Source organism: Phyllobates terribilis, unplaced genomic scaffold, assembly GCF_046119375.1.
Source record: "Phyllobates terribilis strain yellow unplaced genomic scaffold, ASM4611937v1 Scaffold_8__6_contigs__length_399053987, whole genome shotgun sequence".
Classification (NCBI taxonomy): domain Eukaryota; kingdom Metazoa; phylum Chordata; class Amphibia; order Anura; family Dendrobatidae; genus Phyllobates; species Phyllobates terribilis.
In genome coordinates this window covers 286,228,265-286,250,991 of record NW_027362768.1, presented here as the reverse complement: position 1 = coordinate 286,250,991, position 22,727 = coordinate 286,228,265, and the positions used below count along the sequence as shown (strand labels likewise).

Here is a 22,727-nt window from a genome sequence, read left to right as displayed (position 1 = left end):
CAAGGAAGTGTAGGGAAGGGAGAATATATATATCCCAACCCAGAATGTGATAGGGCAACCAAAATGGGACAATGGGAAACACCTGAAGAGTAGAAAACCCAGAAAGGATAAATAATGACATTAGGAACAATCATCATAAGGACAGGGAAGAAAAGGGAAATAGCTCAGCAGACAAGAGAGACCCAACCACGGAGCAAGACATCACCAGAACAAATCCCCATACTGAGCCATGACAGTACCCCCCCTATATGATGGGCCACCGGACCCTTAGAAGCTTCCGACGTTGCTGATGGAACTTCCTCAGCAAGTGATCTGCATGAAGATCCTGAAAATCAACCCAGGAGTAGTGTTGAGCATTCCGATACTGTAATATCGGGTATCGGCCGATATTCGCGGTATCGGAATTCCGATACTTAATTCCGATACTTTTACAATATCGGATACCGGAATCGGAAGTTCCCATAATGCCTGCGCTCTGTAGTGTCTGTGAAGGATGACAAGTTGGATGGCAGCGCGATCCAGCCTGTCATCAGAATGCCATCCCAGCGGGGGAGAATTCTCCTGATTGTTTAAAAGCCGGCGGGCGGTATAAAGCCGCCGGCTTTTAAACAATCACACAGCCCCATACTGCTTCCCCGCAGCCTCCCACCCCGATCCTCCGCTCCCCTCGCCACCTCCCATCCCGATCGTAAGTTAGGACCGGGCGGGGAGCGCAGCTCCAAGGAGCGGGGAGTGAAGGACCCGGGCGGGGAAGCCGGCAGTGAAAAGACTTCACCGCCGGCTTTCCCGTTCTGTGCTTTCCCGCCGGTTATTTCAAATGAACAGCTGAGGTATCAGGTGATGCCGATCAGCTGTTCATTTGAAGTCGCCGCGGTGCCCTCAGAGGGTTCATGTGAGTTCATGCTTGACTGCATGAACTCACATGAACTTTCCCACGGCCGCACAGGTCAGCCTCACCTCCCAGACCCGTCATGATTAGTGTGTGTGCGGGGTGTGTGCGCGATGTTTGTGTGGGTGTGCGCGGTGTCTGTGCGATGTGTGCGGGGTGTGTGTGCGGGGTGTCTGTGCGATGTGTGCGGGTGTGTGCGTGCAGGCAGACATAGGCCGATGTGACACTACTACTCCCATCGGCCTATGTCTGTCCCCCGTCCACTCCTGCCAGCAGGATCAGCTCAATGGGAGCAGTAGTTCCCATCAGACTGATCCTGCTATTTAAATTGCCCTACTGTGTCCCCAATAAATGTTAAATACACGTCATTGGTGGCCAGTGGTTACCTAAAAGAAATTAGTTCATACATTACCTGTCCCCGCCGATCGCCACCTAAAATAAAGTAAAAAATAAAAAACTACACCTATACTCACCAAGACACCTAATTCCCCGAAGCCATCGATCTCCTGTAATAAAATATAAAATAATAAACCACAACCTTATCCTTACCCCTCCGTAGTAGTCCACGAGTGTCCCACGAAGATCTCCAGTTCAGAGCAGCCACATAGAATGTGACCGCTCTGAACCGCTGCCGCCGCTAGAATGACAGCATAAGCGGGTTCACCGGAGTTCAGGCAGCGCTGCTCCGGTTAGCTGCTTTACGGCCCTGCTGTATAGTGAGAAATTCCCACGGTACAGCAGTGCCGTAAAGGAGGTCTCCGGAGCTGCGCTGACTGAATGCACTCCGGTGACCTCAGTCAGTGGCTCCCGCTGCCGGGAGCGGACGTGTTCCCGGCAGCGTGAGCTTACAGCAGCCATGCACAGCTGTCACCATCTCCAGATGTGACAGCTGTGCATGGGAGATCAGCGCAGGAACGTGGACAGGTAACTATTATTTTTAGTAAACTAAGAATTAAATAAAATTGTGTGTTTTATTTCAAATAAATTATTTTTTTCTGGGTGTAGTGTGTGTTTTTTCTTTTTAACACTTTGTAGGTTAGTAATGGGGGTGTCTTATAGACGCCCATCATTACTAACCTGGGCTTCATGGCAGCTGGCGCTGACATGAACCCCACCACTATTACCCCCTGCCACCGCACCAGGGCAGCGTGGAAGAGCGAGGCTAAGTGCCAGAGTTGGCGCATCCTATGGATGCGCCATTTCTGGGGCGGCTGACGACTGGTGTTTCTAGCCTGGGAGGGGGCCAATATTCATGGCACCCTTCCTGGGCTATTAATATCAGCCCCCAGCTGTCTGCCTAGCCTTTGCTAGCTATTAAAATAGGGGGGACCCCACGTCATTTTTTTTGGGGGGGTCCCCCATTTTAATAGCTAGTAAAGGCTAGGTATTCAGCTGGGGGCTGATATTAGTAGCCTGGGAAGCTCCGTGGGTTTTACCCCCTTCCCAGGCTTCAAACATCTGCCCCAGCCGTCTGCTTAACCTCCGCTAGAGACTAAAATTATGGGGGATCCCACGCCATTTTTTTTTAAAATAAATCCATTATTTTAACACTAAATGACATTTGAGGAGTTAATAAAGATGCAGTCCCTAAATTATTATTTATTTTTTAATTAATTTTTCCCAAAACTTTTGACGTGGGCTTCGCCATATTTTTGTATGCCAGCCAGGTACAGCATCCAGCTTCTATGAACGCGCCATTTTCCGGGGCGGCTGCGGACTGCAATTTTCAGCGGGGGGCAGAAAGCTTGGGCCTCCCTGCGCTGCAGATTCCATCCCCCAGCTGCCTAGTTGTACCTGGCTGGACACAAAAATAGGGAGAAGCTCCACGTTTTTTTTTTTTTAATTATTTCATGAAATTCATGGAATAATTAAGAAAAAAAGGGCTTCCCTATATTGTTGTGTCCAACCAGGTATAAATAGGCAGCTGGTGGTTGGGGGCAGCCCGTTCCTGCCTGCTGTACCTGGCTGGACCCAAATATAGTGCAAAGCCCCACGTCAATTTTTTTTAAATTATTTCAGGAAATTCATGAAATAATTAAAAAAAAATTATGTGGGGCTTCGCCCTATATTTGTGTCCAGTCAGGTACAGCAGGCAGGAACGGGCTGCCCCCAACCACCAGCTGCCTATTTGTACCTAGCCGGACACAACAATATAGGGAAGCCCTTTTTTTCTTAATTATTCCATGAATTTCATGAAATAATTAAAAAAAAAAAATACGTGGGGCTTCGCCCTATTTTTGTGTCCAGCCGGGTACAACAAGGCAGCTGGGGGCTGGAATCCGCAGCGCAGGGAGGCCCAAGCTTTCCGGGCCCCACCCGCTGCAAATTGCAGTCCGCAGCCGCCCCGGAAAATGGCGCGTTCATAGAAGCGCCATCTTCTGGCGCTGTACCCAACTCATCCAGGGCCCTGGTGCGGTGGCTCACTGGGTAATAAAGGGGTTAAGGCCAGCTTGGCATTATCAGCTGGCCCTAAGCCCGAAATTCATGGGGTCACGCCAATATTAGACATGACCACCATGAATTTCTAGTAAAGTATTTAAAAAAAACACAAACACCCAGAAAAAAGTCCTTTAATTGAAATAAAGACACAATTCTTTATTGTTCTAAATTAAACCATACTTACAGTCACGCCCATTCCAGCTGAAGCCAACGATCTCCTGCAATAAAAGTAAAATAATAAAGCAACCTCATCCTTACCTTTCCATGGTTCCCAGGACAGCTTCAGCTCTGCTACATCGAGATGACAGGCTGGACCGCAGCAGAACGCTGCCATCCAGCCTGTCATCCCGCAGACACTGAGAAGCGCAGGCATGCTTGCGCTCCTCAGTGTCTCGCTGTGACGGCATCCAGATGAGCGGAGGTCATGTCCAATGAACTCAGCTCACCTCATGCACGTCACTGACAGCGTGGGAAAATTCTCCTGCACTCAGCGCTTCAGCGTGAGAATTTTCCCACGCTGTCAGTGACGTGCATGAGGTGCGCCGAGTTCATTGGACATGACCTCACCTCATGCACGTCACTGACAGCGTGGGAAAATTCTCACGCTGAAGCGCTGAGTGCAGGAGAATTCTCCCACGCTGTCAGTGACGTACATGAGGTGAGCCGAGTTCATTGTCGGCTCATCTGGATGCCGTCACAGCCAGACACTGAGGAGTGGAAGTATGCCTGCGCTTCTCAGTGTCTGCGGGATGACAGGCTGGATGGCAGCGTTCTGCTGCGGTCCAGCCTGTCATCTCGATGTAGCAGAGCTGGAGCCGTCGTGGGAGCCATGGAAAGGTAAGGATGAGGTTGGTTTATTATTTTTCTTTTATTGCAGGAGATCGTTGGCTTCAGCTGGAATGGGCGTGATGGTAAGTATGGTTTAATTTAGAACAATAAAGAATTGTGTGTTTATTTCAATTAAAGGACTTTTTTCTGGGTGTTTGTGTTTTTTTTAAATACTTTACTAGAAATTCATGGTGGTCATGTCTAATATTGGCGTGACCCCATGAATTTCGGGCTTAGGGCCAGCTGATAATGCCAAGCTGGCCTTAACCCCTTTATTACCCAGTGAGCCACCGCACCAGGGCCCTGGATGAGTTGGGTACAGCGCCAGAAGATGGCGCTTCTATGAACGCGCCATTTTCCGGGGCGGCTGCGGACTGCAATTTGCAGCGGGTGGGGCCCAGAAAGCTTGGGCCTCCCTGCGCTGCAGATTCCAGCCCCCAGCTGCCTAGTTGTACCTGGCTGGACACAAAAATAGGGCGAAGCTCCACGTTTTTTTTTTTAAATTCATGAAATTCATGGAATAATTAAGAAAAAAAGGGCTTCCCTATATTGTTGTGTCCGGCTAGGTACAAATAGGCAGCTGGTGGTTGGGGGCAGCCCGTTCCTGCCTGCTGTACCTGACTGGACACAAATATAGGGCGAAGCCCCACATCAATTTTTTTTAATTATTTCATGAATTTCCTGAAATGATTTAAAAAAAATTGACGTGGGGCTTCGCACTATATTTGTGTCCAGCCAGGTACAGCAGGCAGGAACGGGCTGCCCCCAACCACCAGCTGCCTATTTGTACCTGGTTGGACACAACAATATAGGGAAGCCCTTTTTTTCTTAATTATTTCATGAATTTCATGAAATAATTAAAAAAAAAAATACTTGAAGCTTCTCCCTATTTTTGTGTCCAGCCAGGTACAACTAGGCAGCTGGGGGATGGAATCTGCAGCGCAGGGAGGCCCAAGCTTTCTGCCCCCCCCCCCCCCGCTGAAAATTGCAGTCCGCAGCCACCCCGGAAAATGGCGCGTTCATAGAAGCTGGATGCTGTACCTGGCTGGCATACAAAAATATGGCGAAGCCCACGTCAAAAGTTTTGGGAAAAATTAATTAAAAAATAAATAATAATTTAGGGACTGCATCTTTATTAACTCCTCAAATGTCATTTAGTGTTAAAATAAAGGATTTATTTTAAAAAAAATTGACGTGGGGCTTCGCCCTATATTTGTGTCCAGCCAGGTACAGCAGGCAGGAACAGGCTGCCCCCAACCACCAGCTGCCTATTTGTACCTGGCCGGACACAACAATATAGGGAAGCCCTTTTTTAAAAAAATTATTTCATGAAATAATTAAAAAAAAATTGACGTGGGGCTTCGCACTATATTTGTGTCCAGCCAGGTACAGCAGGCAGGAATGGGCTGCCCCCAACCACCAGCTGCCTATTTGTACCTGGTTGGACACAACAATATAGGGAAGCCCTTTTTTTCTTAATTATTCCATGAATTTCATGAAATAATTTAAAAAAAAAATGCGTGGGGCTTCGCCCTATTTTTGTGCCCAGCCAGATACAACTAGGCAGCTGGGGGCTGGAATCCGCAGCGCAGGGAGACCCAAGCTTTCTGGGCCACCCCCGCTGCAAATTACAGTCCGCAGCCGCCCCAGAAAATGGCGCGTTCATAGAAGCGCCATCTTCTGGCGCTGTACCCAACTCATCCAGGGCCCTGGTGCAGTGGCTCACTGGGTAATAAAGGGGTTAAGGCCAGCTTGGCATTATCAGCTGGCCCTAAGCCCGAAATTCATGGGGTCACGCCAATATTAGACATGACCACCATGAATTTCTAGTAAAGTATTTAAAAAAACACAACACCCAGAAAAAAGTCCTTTAATTGAAATAAAGACACAATTCTTTATTGTTCTAAATTAAACCATACTTACCATCACGCCCATTCCAGCTGAAGCCAACGATCTCCTGCAATAAAAGTAAAATAATAAAGCAACATCATCCTTACCTTTCCATGGCTCCCACGACAGCTTCAGCTCTGCTACATTGAGATGACAGGCTGGACCGCAGCAGAACGCTGCCATCCATCCTGTCATCCCGCAGACACTGAGAAGCGCAGGCATACTTCCACTCCTCAGTGTCTGGCTGTGACGGCATCCAGATGAGCCGAGGTCATGTCCAATGAACTCAGCTCACCTCATGTACGTCACTGACAGCGTGGGAAAATTCTCCTGCACTCAGCACTTCAGCATGAGAATTTTCCCACGCTGTCAGTGACGTGCATGAGGTGAGCTGAGTTCATTGGACATGAACTCGTCTCATCTTTATGCCGTCACAGCCAGACACTGCAGAGCGCAAGCATGCCTGCGCTTCTCAGTGTCTGCGGGATGACAGGCTGGATGGCAGCGTTCTGCTGCGGTCCAGCCTGTCATCTCGATGTAGCAGAGCTGAAGCTGTCGTGGGAACCATGGAAAGGTAAGGATGAGGTTGCTTTATTATTTTACTTTTATTGCAGGAGATCGTTGGCTTCAGCTGGAATGGGCGTGATGGTAAGTATGGTTTAATTTAGAACAATAAAGGATTGTGTCTTTATTTCAATTAAAGGACTTTATTCTGGGTGTTGTGTTTTCTTTTAACTTTGACTATGGGGTTAGTAATGGGGGTGTCTTATAGACGCCTCTCCATTAGTAACCTGGGCTTGATGTCAGCTGGCATTATAAGCTGACATCAACCCCAGCCCTATTACCCCCTGCCACCGCACCAGGGCAGCGTGGAAGAGCGAGGCTAAGTGCCAGAATTGGCGCATCCTATGGATGCGCCATTTCTGGGGCGGCTGACGGCTGGTGTTTCTAGCCTGGGAGGGGGCCAATATTCATGGCACCCTTCCTGGGCTATTAATATCAGCCCCCAGCTGTCTGCCTAGCCTGTGCTAGCTATTAAATTAGGGGGGACCCCACGTTATTTTTTTTGGGGGGTTCCCCCATTTTAATAGCTAGTAAAGGCTAGGTATTCAGCTGGGGGCTGATATTAGTAGCCTGGGAAGCTCCGTGGGTATTACCCCCTTCCCAGGCTTCAAACATTTGCCCCAGCTGTCTGCTTAACCTCCGCTAGAGCCTAAAATTAAGGGGAACCCCACGCCAATTTTTTTTTAAATAAATCCTTTATTTTAACACTAAATGACAAGTACAGTAATCAACACTATCACTGTACTTCATATATATGTGACTGACATGTTTCTATCTATCTAATCTATGTGTGATTCTCTATTCTTTCTATTCTAAATTGTCGGGTACAGATGCTGAATTGCCGGCCGGCTTTCTTAAAGAGACGGTGCATGAAAACACTATTATTTTTTTAAATAAATCCTTTACACTAAATGACAAGTACAGTAAGCAACACTGTCACTGTACTTCTTATATATGTGGCTGACATGTTTCTATCTATCTAATCTATGTGTGAAGCTATATTCTGTCTGTTATAAATTGTCGGGTACCGCTGCTGAATTGCCGGCCGGCTTTTTTAAAGAGACGGTGCACGAAAACACTAATATTTTTTTTAATAAATCCTTTACACTAAATGACAAGTACAGTAAGCAGCACTGTCACTGTACTTCATATATATGTGACTGACATGTTTCTATCTATCTAATCTATGTGTGATGCTCTATTCTTTCTGTTGTAAATTGTCGGGTACCGGTGTATGCCGCTGATGAATTGCCGGCTTTTCATGTCATTCTACATTATTCTTAGTTGTTTTACTTCATGTAGAATTAACCTACAAGGAAAGAAAGGGTTTATTTTCATTCCGATATTTGTGTCCCATTGACTTGCATTGGTTTCCGGTATCGGAATCGGCGATATCCGATACTTTTTGGGTATCGGCCCGATCCAATCCGATACGATATTTCCTGATATCGGAAGGTATCGCTCAACACTATCCTTTACACTAAATGACAAGTACAGTAAGCAGCACTGTCACTGTACTTCATATATATGTGACTGACATGTTTCTATCTATCTAATCTATGTGTGATGCTCTATTCTTTCTGTTGTAAATTGTCGGGTACCGGTGTATGCCGCTGATGAATTGCCGGCTTTTCATGTCATTCTACATTATTCTTAGTTGTTTTACTTCATGTAGAATTAACCTACAAGGAAAGAAAGGGTTTATTTTCATTCCGATATTTGTGTCCCATTGACTTGCATTGGTTTCCGGTATCGGAATCGGCGATATCCGATACTTTTTGGGTATCGGCCCGATCCAATCCGATACGATATTTCCTGATATCGGAAGGTATCGCTCAACACTACCCAGGAGTTATCTTCAGGACCATAATGTTTCCACTTAACAAGATACTGTAAACGGCACCTGACCCGTCTGACCCCAGGAACTCGCTCAACCTCATACTCCCGATCCTCCTCCAAATCCACCTCAATTAGGTCTTGTGAGCCTGTGAGCGCAGGGGAAATCTCACCCGGAGATCAGCTGTGCCTGTGAGAGCAGGGGGTATCTCACCCGGAGATCAGCTGTGCCCGTGAGCACAGGGGGAGGGGGTGTCTCACCCGGAGATCAGCTATGAGTGCAGGGGAAGGGGGGGAATCACAGACATTCTGTGCATACAGCATGAAGACTTGCAACGGAGAATACATTGTGCACGCTGCGGCTGGGGAGTTGGAGGTGGCTCTTATGACAGGAACTGCGCAAACATGACCAGCTGATCACCCCACTACCAAGATATAATGAAATAATGCCAGGGGTCGCCAGAGAGCAGAATTAAAAGAATAAAAGCTTGATATCTTTTGAATTAAGCATAATTTTGAATCACTATAAATTACAGAACTATTTATTTCCACCATTTCTGGTTGGTTAACTGTATTCTTTATGGGGGCACAACCCCTTTAAGTAAAATAGGTTACTTGTATTTTTCCAAAAAGAAGCAGCATAAAATACTCACCAAAAACTCATTGTGGGAACGAAGCCTTATAGCTCTGACCGGCTTAATGCAAAAGCTTACAATTTTAATTGATAATAAACAGGGATAAAATGTATGCTCTCTCTCCTATTACAAGTTAAATTCATATTTTTAGCCAATACCAATATTTCTGAGGGACCTAGTGTCGGTTTTGACAATTTGATCTGCCAGATTTATATCAGGACTCAGTATGGAACCATAGGTCCGCATTACATATTTGTTACTGTGGTTCATTCGATATTATGCCCTATACACAAACTGCCAAGACAAAGTACAAAAAGGAACTATTTTAAATGTATGCACAAACACTATTGCTTTAACATTTAATGTTAATAAAAGATCATTTTTATTCACATTGTTTCTCGCTCTTTTCTGTTTTCCCATGAATCTACTATGACTTCCATTGTTAAACACTAATGTAAATCCAACTATAAAATAAGTGGGATTTAAACATTACAGGCAGTCCCCGCTTTACAAACTAGATACTTTCTGTAGTTTTATTCATAACCCGGATATGAATGTAAATTGGAAGATGAAATGGAAAAATAAATTAAACATCACTGACCGCTCTGGCCGCTCTGTTGCTCGCCGCCAACCTCTCTGGCCTCTGTACTATAAGCCAGGACATCCGGCAGCGTCCAGGATTACTGCGCATCATAAGGTTGCAATGATAATGCAACCTTATTATGTGCTGTAAGCTCCATTCTGGACGCAGCCTGTAGTGAAGAGGCTGGAGAAGTGGCACACAACAGCGGAAATGATAGGGCCGGATAGCAACCGGAGAGGTCGATGGTTAGTTTAATTTTTGAACATTCAAAGTTTGTTAATAGGGGTCGCATATAAGTCAGATGTTCATACTTTGTAACTGCCTGTATAAATGAATAGAATAAGATATTATCAGTACATCCATTAATACATTTAGCATGGCCCAATGGTAAAATGTCCACTTTATAGATAGATTAAATGCTTGGTCCAGTACCTAGAATGTCCTTTCTAAATATCTATCTTTACACTCTATACCACTTTTGTGACCCTTTACACCCTTTGTTACCATGACTATGGATACAGGAGATTTTAAGAGGGTGGCGAGGCAGGAATCTGTGGTAAGTCACTGCAGCGCTGCCCCCTGATGACATCCTGTTCCAAGCGGGGTGATACACGCTACAGGGAAGTGAGTGCAGCCCCAGCCTCCTGTGACTCCTCTCAAACGAAACATCACAGTAAGTGAAGGAAAAAAACAAAACACATTTAGGGGTTAGATAGATAGGGAGACGAGTAGGGCATTGTATAATAAAGCAAAAGACAAAAGGGGTTAGCGTATTAAAGAAAGATATTTAGAAAGGAATTTAGATACCTGACCAATCCTTTAAATCTCAATAAATCTCAATCACTTATGCATAAAAAGCAGGCAGATTATGATATTTAACAAAGTCCACATTATACGATAACAGGATGCCCCCAAGTAGATGTCAGAAAGTCTTTTAATATCATCAGGCGGTCATTTATAAAAGCATTCAGTTAAAGTTTATGGCAAGCAAATAGCTGATGATATACAAAGGACAATGTGCAGATACAGTACTTCCTGTGGCTCTGTGGTGACAATAAAAGGCTTAACTTGTCCAGCTTTTTATTACCAGACTGTGGGGAATAAATCCACTCCCATATGTGGCCTCTGTCCTCCTTAGTGAGAAATGGCAGCTGATGCTCAAACACCCCTCCAGTCAGGCTGCAAATTCAGGGCCTGGCTTCTAGGAGCAGAATAGATCGCAATTTAAATAAGGGATTTGTCCAATTTGGGGCTCAAAATGGTTCTCAGGTTCTGCTGAGTCCGAATCTGGTGTTGGTTTTTGCGTGGAGGGTACAAGGAGGGAAGATGATTGTAGATACCAAAGTGTCTAAGTTGAACTCCTTCAAAAAATAGCCATTCACGACAGTGGTCAACCACCACTCTATTCAGAGCTCCGGTTCTTGGGATCAGTGTGGGTCGCAGCAATCAGGAAGTTATATATAGTATAATACACTTTATATATATATACACTGCTGAAAAAAATAAAGGGCACACTTACACAACAAAATATAACTCCAAGTAAATCAAACTTCTGTGAAATCAAACTGTCCACTTAGGAGGCAACACTGATTGACAATCAATTTCACATGCTGCTGTGCAAATGGAATAGACAATAGATGGGAATTATTGGCAATTATCAAGACACCCTCAATAAAGGAGTGGTTCTGCAGGTGCATGAACAATGCATATATATTGTACATATATATATGCAGAATAAATTCTTTACAAAAGTATACATCAGCATATGCCCCCTGATAAAGTGATGGCGAAATGCACATCGGGTGCAAACATCTGAGATGATAAGTTTGTTTGATCCAGTCTTACTATGTTTACTGTTTCTTATACTTGGTCCCTGTGTGATCTCTTATGTGGATGCATCAAGAAGGGCTCATCCACTATATGCTTATGAGGAAGACATAGTCATTTATGTCATAGTACGCAGCATATGACATGTAATCCCTTTTTGCATACTTATTATTGCACTTTTTTGGCTATTTTTATATAGTGTTTTTTATTTGTCTTTATTAATTCAACGAGTTTTCTATGCACTAAGTAATTTTTTTCCTACATATCCACCTCTGTTAGTGGTGACATTGTACTATTGTACAATATAATCTATATATCAGGATTATGTACCATGTTTAAAGAAGCCACCCTGTAACACTATATCAATTTCTTTATTTTCTAGACATTTTTTAGCTATACAGCGCATTGTGAAAGTATTTGGGCCCCTTGAACTTTTCTACCTTTTGCCACATTTCTGGCTTCAAACATAAAGATATAAAATTCTAATTTTTTGGGGAAGAATCAACAACAAGTGGGACACAATCGTGAAGTGGAACGAAATTTATTGGATATTTTAAACTTTCTTAACAAATTAAAAACTGAAAAGTGGGGCGTGCAATATTATTCGGCCCCTTTACTTTCAGTGCAGCAAACTCACTCCAGAAGTTCAGTGAGGATCTCTGAATGATCCATTGTCCAAATACTTTCACAATGCACTGTATTTTAAATCATTAGACTAATGTAAACATAACCCCTCATTTCTTAGTTGATATTCATAAGACCGTCTCCATGCACTTGTTCTAAATGCTTTTATATGATAATAACAAAGATATATATTTCTGAATTATTTATGGCATGTATAATCTTTCTTTATAGGTTTAATAAGAGTATACATTTATCTAAACCCTGAGATTTTTATTCAGCTGGCAGTAAATGTTGAATACCTGGAGCAAACTGTGCAATCACGCAGCAGTTTTCCAGAAGATATTAAATGAAAATAGTGGTTTCCGAGCTAATTCAATGAGTGCTTGATAAAAGACAGACCTATTCCAAATGGCATGTTTTTTTTTATTCTACTAGTAGAACATTATTTTCTATGTCACAATATTGTCAATAATACAATCATCTATTATGTGACCACACAGCGTCCCACAACTTGTACTATAAAAACTCACAAACCTAGGTATTTTTGGATTAAACCATTACCATGTCACCGAAAGAAAAAAGAAAAAGCTTAAATGCTTTTGTTTATTAAAGCATCGCTAGCATATGCCATAAAAATTTAAGTTTGTACCCCCCGGCACCCCTTCGATCCAATAACAAATTGTCAAAGGTTTATTTTTTTTCCTGCACATGTTCACAACACCTTTTTCTAAAAAAAAATATTTTGCCCCCATCAATTTTTTTAGCAAGGCCTGAAATGTATAATTTTATGAATGAAAAACACATGAGACTGTGCTAAAAATTTTGTGCATGAATGTATATACGATAGGGTTGAATGGACTGAACAGTAACACACTATAGCAAAACTAACATTAAATATTTAAGGGGATTTTCAAACCCTTCATAAAAAAATTACCAGAGGGAAGGGATTGTTATGATATTAAAATAGAAGTGTTACCAGTTCAAACCCTCACTGTTCTAGTACCGCCACTCCGGTGGTCTCTGCCAGTATAAGAGGTGTTGACATCTCATTACCGCTGAGGTCAATGATTAGCTGCAGGGTCAGGTGAGTGATAGACAGGACAATATCACTTGGGAAGTGATTTGTATTAGTCACCTGACCCAGCAGCCAATCAGAGGTCAGGTAGCTGCACAGACATGGCATCATCACGTCTGGTACCATTAGGGCAGGAGCAGTGACGGATTTTTCTTCATTTTATAAAGTTCCCTACCCTCTGCCCATTTTTGACAGAGGTATGATGAAATCTCCTTTTAACAAATCATCATAAATTAGACATAGTATGTATCACTGTAACCAACCATAGTATTGCTTGCTATATATACATGGACAAAATTGTTGGTACCCTTCTGTTAAAGTAAGAAACACCCAAAATAGTCAATGAAATAACTTGAAACTGACAAAAATTATTTTCAATTTAAATTTACTGAATATCAACTAATGAAAATCAGACATTGCTTTGAATTGTGGTTAAACAGAAAAAAATAACAAACTAATGAAAATGGCCTGGACAAAAAATAGTATCCCTAGAAAAGACTGATATTAATTTGATCGAAAGGACATTTTAAACTAAAGTGTGTTCTGTAATTTAGCATCATAACATCATAAGAGTCTACAAACTTGTAATCAGTCATTCTGCTTAGTTGAAGGGTGGAAAGTAGTCACTGTGCTGTTTGGTATCATGGTGAGTACCACACTGAACATGGACCAAAGAGAGCTAAGGAGAGAGTTGTCTCAGGAGAGTAGAAAGAAAATTATAGACAAACATGTTAAAGGTAAAGGTTATAAGACCATCTCCAAAGAGTTTGATGTTCCTCTTACTACAGTGGCACATATTATTCAGAAGTTTAAGAACAATGGGACTGTAGCCAACCTCCCTCAGTGTGGATGGAAGAGGAAAATTGATGACAAATTGAAGAGATGGATAATATGAATCGTAGCCAAAGAGCCCAGAACAACTTCCAAACAGATGAGAGGTGAACTCCAAGGTCAAGGTACACCAGTGTCAGATTGCACTATCCGTCACTGTCTTGGCCGAAGCGGACTTCACGGAAGACAGCCAAGGAGGAAACCATTGTTGAAAGCAAATCATAAAAAACGAGACTGGAATTTGCCAAAATGCATATTGACAAGTGACAAAGCTTCTGGGAGAATGTCCTATGGACAGATGAGACAAAACTGGAGCTTTTCGGAAAGTCACATAAGCTGTTTGTTCACAGATGCATAAATGAAGCATACAAAGAAAAAAAAACATTGTACTTACTGTTAAACTTGGAGGAGGCTCGGTTTTGGTTTGGGACTGATTTGCTCCATCTGGCACAGGGCGTCTTAAATCTGTGCAGGGTACAATAAAATCCTATAGAATGACTATAAAGTCATTCTGGAGAGAAACGTGCTGCCCATTTTCAGAACAGCTCGGTGTAAGTTGCAGGTCATGGGTCCTCCAACAGGATAATGACTCAAAACACAAAACTAAAAACATATAAGAATGGCTAAGAGCAAAGCATTGGACTATTCTGTAGCGACTTCTATGAGCCCTGTCCAATCCATTTTCATTAGTTTATTATTTTTACATTTTTCTGTTGAACCATAATTCAAAAGCAATGTCTGATTCTCTTTAGTTAATAATCAGTAAATTTAAATTGAAAATGACTTTTGTAAATTTCAAGTTATTTCAGTGGCCATTGTGGATTTTTCTTACTTTAACAGAAGGATACCAACAATTTGGTCTGTGTCTGCATGTACGGTAGTTTTTACCACCAAACAGTCACTATATAGGTATGGTAAATACAGTCATATGAAAAAGTTTGGGCACCCCTATTAATCTTAAGCTTAATGTTTTATAAAAATTGGTGTTTTTGCAACAGCTATTTCAGTTTGATATATGTAATAACTGTTGGACACAGTAATGTTTCTGCCTTGAAATGAGGTTTATTGTGCTAACAGAAAATGTGCAATCTGCATTCAAACAAAATTTGACCAGTGCATAAGTATGGGCACCCTTATCATTTTCTTGTTTTAAATACTCCTGCCTACTTTTTACTGACTTACTAAAGCACTTTTTTTGGTTTTGTAACCTCATTGAGCTTTGAACTTTATAGCCAGGTGTATGCAATCATGAGAAAAGCTACTTAAAGTGGCCACTTGCAAGTTGTTCTCCTGTTTGAATCTCCTCTGAAGAGTGGCATCATGGGCTCCTCAAAACAACTGTCAAATGATCTGAAAACAAAGATTATTCAACATAGTTGTTCAGGGGAAGGATACAAAAAGCTGTCTCAGAGATTTAACCTGTCAGTTTCCACTGTGAGGAACATAGTAAGGAAATGGAAGAACATAGGGACAGTTCTTGTTAAGGCCAGAAGTGTCAGGACAAGAAAAACATCAGAAAGGCAGAGAAGAAGAATGGTGAGATCAGTCAAGGACAATCCTCAGACCACCTCCAGAGAGCTGCAGCATCAACTTGCTGCAGATGGTGTCACTGTGCATCGGTCAACTATACAACGCACTTTGCACAAGGAGAAGCTGTATGGGAGAGTGATGCGAAAGAAGCCGTTTCTGCAAGTACGCACAAACAGAGTCAGCTGAGGTATGCAAAAGCACATTTGAAGAAGCCTATTTCTTTTTGGAAGAAGGTCCTGTGGACTGATGAAACCAAGATTGAGTTGTTTGGTCATACAAAAAGGCGTTATGCATGGTGGCAAAAAAACACAGCATTCCAAGAAAAACACTTGCTACCCACAGTAAAATTTGGTGGAGGTTCCATCATGCTTTGGGGCTGTGTGGTCAATGCCGGCACTGGGAATCTTGTTAAAGTTGAGGGATGCATGGATTCCACTCAGTATCAGCAGATTCTTGGCAATAGTGTTCAAGAATCAGTGATAAAGTTGAAGTTACGCAGTGGATGGATCTTTCAGCAAGACAATGATCCAAAACACCGCTCCAAATCTACTCAGGCATTCATGCAGAGGAACAATTATAATGTTCTGGAATGGCCATCCCAGTCCCCAGACCTGAATATCATTGAACATCTGTGGGATCATTTGAAGAGGCTGTCCATGCTCGGCGACCATCAAACTTAACTGAACTGGAATTGTTTTGTAAAGAGGAATGGTCAAAAATATCTTCATCCAGGATCCAGGAACTCATTAAAAGCTACAGGAAGCGACTAGAGGCTGTTATTTTTGCAAAAGGAGGATCTACTAAATATTAATGTCACTTTTCTGGTGAGGTGCCCATACTTATGCACCTGTCAAATTTTGTTTGAATGCAGATTGCACATTTTCTGTTAGTACAATAAACCTCATTTCAAGGCAGAAACATTACTGTATCCAACAGTTATTACATATATCAAACTGAAATAGCTGTTGCAAAAACACCAATTTTTATAAAACATTAAGCTTAAGATTAATAGGGGTGCCCAAACTTTTTCATATGACTGTACATCATAATAATCTGATGACCCGGTTACCAGGCACAGTTTATCAACTTTATCACTTACAGGTATGTCATGTTAAAATAATAACATAATAATAACAACATAAAAATAAAATAATCTACTGTGTTTGTGTTATCAGGTCCTAAATTAGAGAATACAATAGAGAAGCAAGAAGCACGACACATTGAAAAAACAGCTATTGATTCACCTTCAGTGAAAATCAGCAACATACCACCTGTTCAGGTAAATAAAAGACGGATTAATAAAAAAAAGTCTCTTTACCAAGTTCTGATTTTAAGTAGTTTTCCAACCCATTAACAGTGAAGGTCCATGGGCCCATAATAACAAGAAAACAAAAAATACTTGCAACTCGTCCATGATGGGTGCAGCTCATCTACTCTTGCAGTTGTGTTCACTGTCATACTGCTGGCATGGGGGTGTATTTTACAACTGCATCTGTCAGCTTTTTAATGGATATTGATGTCAGCAGTGGCCCCCTAAAAGGCCCAATTGATTACCAAAGTTATTAACCCCTTTACAACCCAAGGTGGTTTGCACTTTAATGACCAGGCCAATTTTTACAATTCTGACCACTGTCACTTTATGAAGTAATTACTCTGGAACGCTTCAACGGATCCCCCTGATTCTGAGACTGTTTTTTCGTGACATATTGTACTTCATGATAGTGGTAAAAATTCTTCGATATCACTTGCGTTTATTTGTGAAAAAAACAGAAATTTGGCGAAAATTTTTAAAATTTTGCAATTTACAAAATTTTAATTTTTGATGCCCTTAAATCAGAGAGATACAGTACAGACCAAAAGTTTGGAGACACCTTCTCATTTAAAGATTTTTCAGGACTATGAAAATTGCACATTCCCACTGAATGCATCAAAACTATGAATTAACACATGTGGAATTATATACTTAACAAAAAAGTGTGAAACAACTGAAAATATGTCTTATATTCTAGGTTCTTCAAAGTAGCCACCTTTTGCTTTGATGACTGCTTTGCACACTCTTGGCATTCTCTTGATGAGCTTCAAGAGGTAGTCACTGGAAATGGTCTTCCAACAATCTTGAAGGAGTTCCCAGAGATGCTTAGCACTTGTTGGCCCTTTTGCCATCACTCTGCGGTCCAGCTCACCCCAAACCATCTCGATTGGGTTCAGGTCTGGTGACTGTGGAGGCCAGGTCATCTGGCGTAGCACCCCATCACTCTCCTTCTTTGTCAAATAGTCGTTATAGTGTGAATGTACAATTTTCATAGTCATGAAAATACAGAAAAATCTTTAAATGAGAAGGTGTGTCCAAACTTTTTGGTCTGTACTGTATGTCACAAAAATAGTTAATAAATAACATTTCCCACATGTCTACTTTACATCAGCACAATTTTGGAACCAAACTTTTTTTTATTAGGGAGCTATAAGGGTTAAAAGTTGACCAGCGATTTCTCATTTTTCCAACAAAATTTACAAAACCTTTTTTTAGGGACCACATCACATTTGAAGTCACTTTGAGGGGTCTTTATGACAGAAAATACCCAAAAGTGACATCATTCTAAAAACTTCAGGTGCTTCACAGGAATTTTTGGAATGTGGAAGAAAAAAATGTAACTTTTTTCACAAAAATGTTACTTTAGACCCAATTTTTTTTACTTTCGCAGGGGTAACAGGAAAAAATGGACCCCAAAATTTGTTGTGCAATTTCCCCTGAGCATGCAGACATCCCATATTTAGGGAAAAAACACTGTTTGGGCGCACGGCAGGGTTCAGAAGGGAAGGAGCGCCATTTGACTTTTTGAATGTAAAATTTGCTTAAATAATTGGTGGACGCCATGTTGTGTTTGGGGAGCCCCTGATGTGCCTAAACAGTGGAAATCCCCCACAAGTGACACCATATTGGAAACTAGACCCCTCAGGTAACTTATCTAGATGTGTGGTGAGCACCTTGAACCCCCAGGTGCTTCACAGAAGTTTATAACATTGAGCCCTAAAAATAAAATTTTCAAATTTTTCTCACAAAAATGTTTTTCAGCCCTCAATTTTGCATTTTCATAAGGGTAACAGGAGAAATTGCACCATGCAGTTTGTTGTGCAATTTATCCTGAGTAAGAAGATACCCCATATGTGGGGGAAAACCACTGTTTTGGCACACGGCAAGGTTCGGAAAGGAAGGAGCGCAATTTGACTTTTTGATTGTAAAATTTGCTTGAATAATTAGCGGATGCCATGTTGCGTTTGGAGAGCCCCTGATGTGCCTAAACAGTGGAAACCCCCCACAAGTGACACCATTTTGGAAACTAGACCCCTTAGGGAACTTATCTAGGTGTGTGGTGAGCACCTTCAACCCCCAGGTGCTTCACAGAAGTTTATAATATTGTGCCGTAAAAATAACATTTTCACATTTTTCCCACAAAAATGTTTTTCAGCCCCCAATTTTAGGGAACTTATCTAGATGTGTGGTGAGCACCCTGAACCCCTAAGTGCTTTACAGAAGTATATAACATGGAGCCGTGAAAATAAAAAAATCTAACTTTTTCCACAAAAATTATGTTTTAGCCCGAATTTTTTTATTTTCACAAGGGTAAGAGGAGACAATGAACTCCAAAAACTTTTGTTCAATTTCTCCTGAGTACGCCAATATCCATATGTGGGGAAAATGCAGCGTTTTGGCGCACGGCAGAGTTCAGAAGGGAAGGGGCACTGTGTGACTTTTTGAACGCAAAATTGGCTGGAATCGAGAGCGAACGCCATGTCGCGTTTGGAGAGCCCCTGATGTGCCTAAATAGTGGAAACCCCCCACAAGTGACCCTATTTTGGAAACTACACCCCTCAAGGATTTTATCAAGGGGTATAGTGAACATTTTGAACCCAGAGGTATGACACAGAATTTGATAACATTAGGTCATCATATTGAATAAGTTGTCATTAGTCTTGAGCGCAAGTGCTCGCTACATGAGTTTGCATCGGGTATGTATCACACCTGCTCGAGGGACATGCTCGAGTCACCGCTCCCATGTTTCTTGGTTATTAGACACCGAAAAAAAACATGCGGGGATCGCTCGTGCATAGCAGGCAATCCCCGCAAGGTTATTTTGGCCACGAAGCATATGGGGTGGAGACTCGACATGTCACTCGAGCACCCATGATACTCAGTGCATACCTGAGCACCTGATGCAAACACTAGTCGCCATATCGTCATATATTTTTTTTTTACTTTTGAAAAAAATCCCAACCCTAACCCCAGCCATAGCCCAACCCTAACCCTAGCCCAACCCTAACCCCAACCCTAGCCCAACCCTAAACCTAGCACAACCCTAGCCCAACCCTAGCCCAACCCTAACCCTAGCCCAACCCTAACCCCAACCCCAACCCTAACCCCAACCCTAACCTCAACCCTAACCCTAACCCTAGCCCAACCCTAACCCTAGCCCAACCCTAACCCCAACCCTAACCCTAGCCCAACCCTAACGCTAGCCCAACCCTACCCCTAACCCCAACCCTAACCCTAGCACAACCCTACCCCTAACCCAAGAGTTTACTTTTTACGCCGTTCTTCGTGCGGTATACACTACCGTTCAAAAGTTTGGGGTCATTTAGAAATTTCATTATTTTTGAAAGAAAAGTAAATTTTTTTCAATGAAACTAACGCTAAATGAATCAGAAATACACTCTATACATTGTTAATGTGGTAAATGACTATTCTAGCTGCAAATGTCTTGTTTTTATTGCAATATCTACATAGGTGTATAGAGGTCCATTTCCAACAACCACCACTCCAGTATTTTAATGGTACATTGTGTTTGCTAACTGTGTAAGAAGGCTAATGGATGTTTAGAAAACCCTAGAAAACCTTTGCACAAGTATGTTAGCCCAGCTGAAAACGGTTTGGCTGATTTGAGAACCTATAAAATTGACCTTCCTTTGGGCTAGTTGAAAATCTGGAGCATTACATTTGTTTGTTCTATGAAACTCTCAAAATGGCCAGAAAAAGAGAACTTTCATGTGAAACTCGACAGTCTATTCTTGTTCTTAGAAATGAAGGCTATTCCATGCGAGAAGTTGACAAGAAACTGAAGATTTCCTACAAAGGTGTGTACTACTCCCTTCAGAGGAGAGCAAAAACAGGCTCTAACCAGAGTAGAAAGGGAAGTGGGAGGCCCCGCTGCACAACTGAGCAACAAGACAAGTAAATTAGAGTCTCTAGTTTGAGAAATCGATGCCTCACAGCTCCTCAACTGGCAGCTTCATTAAATAGTACATGCAAAACGCCAGTGTCAACGTCTACAGTGAAGAGGCGACTCCGGGATACTGGCCTTCAGGACAAAGTGGCAAAGAAAAAGCCATATCTGAGACTGGCTAATAAAAGGAAAAGATTAATATGGGCAAAAGAACACAGACATTGGACAGAGGAAGTGTAACGGGTCTGGGAGGCGGAACCTCTGAGCAACTATACAAGGGGGCGGTCCTTGTAAGGAAGCGGGTGGCTCCCAGGGAAGACGGGCAGGTAGTCACGGCAAGTGACAGGGACAGTCTCTGGGTAGAAGGGCAGGTAGTCACGGCAAGTGACAGGGACAGTCTCTGAGTAGAAGGACGGGTACTCACGGCAAGTGACAGGGTCAATCTCTGGGTAGAAGGACGGGTTCTCACGGCAAGTGACAGGGACAGTCTCTGGGTAGAAGGACAGCAGGCAGGTGGCTGGTGAGCGCTTCCAGGTGAGCGGGCGAGAGTCTTTGGACAGGCAGGTGGTCACGGCAAGTGACGGCAGAGCCTCCAGGTAGGCTAGCAGACAGGTAGCAGGTGAGCGCTCCCAGGTGAGCAGGCAAGAGTCTCTGGACAGGCAGGTGGTCACGGCAAGTGACGGCAGAGCCTCCAGGTAGGCTAGCAGACAGGTAGCAGGTGAGCGCTCCCAGGTGAGCAGGCAAGAGTCTCTGGACTGGCAGGTGGTCACGGCAAGTGACGGCGGAGCCTCCAAGTAGGCTAGCAGACAGGTAGCAGGCGAGCGCTCCCAGGTGAGCGGGCAGGCTGGTCCATAGACAGACTGACAGGTGTCGGAAGGCAGACCGTCGGACCGCAGGCTTGCAAGCAGGTAAACCGATATCAGGCAGGTATCAAGCAGTAATCTGGCAGGTAACTGGCAGGTAACAGGCAGGAATCTGGCAGGTGACTGGCAGGTAACTGGTAACAGGACCTGAGGGCTGAAGCAGAGTGAAGGCTTTGCAACAACATTGCTCGGGCACCTCCATTTTGGAGGAGGTGCCTTATATATGGTGAGGTCCTCCGGCCATTGGCCGGGGAATCCTTAGGACGGCGCGCGCGGCCCCTTTAAGAGAGGGGGAGCGCGCGCGCCCTAAGCACAGTGGCCGGGAAGCAGCGCGCGCTGCCAGCAGAGCGGGAGGAGGACGCCGGGCACGGAGTGGAGAGGTGAGGGGAACAGCGTCCCTGCCTAGCAGGAAGCAGGGACGCCGACGCTACAGTACCCCCCCTTTAGGCCCCCCCTTTTTTAGGCCAGACAGAAATTTATCAAGGATGAGAGGGGCATGGATGTTCTCCCGGGGCTCCCATGTTCTCTCCTCAGGACCAAACCCCTTCCAATCTACCAGAAAAAAGGTTTTTCCTCTTACCCTTTTGGTGGCCAGAATGTTCTCTACCTCAAACTTGTTTTCAGCGGAAACCGGAGCAGGAGGCGTACCTGTAGACTTGGAAAAAGAGTTAAGTACCACGGGTTTGAGGAGAGATACATGGAAGGAGTTAGGGATCCGCAAGTTGGCCGGGAGTTTCAATTTATAGGCCACTGGGTTGATTTGTTTGATAACTTCTAGTGGGCCGATGAACCGAGGCCCTAACTTGTAGGAAGGAATCTTGAGCCGGACATACTTGGACGAGAGCCAGACTTTATCTCCAGGACGGAATTGTAGAGGATCCAGGCGTTTTTTGTCAGCGTGTTTTTTCATCCGCTCGGACAACTGAAGGAGTGCGGATCGGGTACTCTCCCAAATGGAGGAAAATTTGCTAACGAGAGATTCCGCAGCCGGATTTTTTGAAAATTATTATTTTTGAAAGAAAAGTAAATTTTTTTCAATGAAACTAATGCTAAATGAATCAGAAATACACTCTATACATTGTTAATGTGGTAAA

At 43.2% G+C, this 22,727-nt stretch overlaps 1 protein-coding gene across 1 annotated transcript in view; it reads left to right on the top strand.

Annotated features, from left to right (window-relative positions):
• The window catches only part of LOC141157742 (uncharacterized), a 126,792-nt gene that overhangs the window by 8,780 nt on the left and 95,285 nt on the right, over positions 1 to 22,727 (top strand). The window contains exon 2 of the mRNA XM_073645280.1: positions 16,727 to 16,830. The gene's annotated coding sequence lies outside the window, so the exon portion shown is untranslated. The remainder of the gene's footprint in view (positions 1 to 16,726; positions 16,831 to 22,727) is intronic.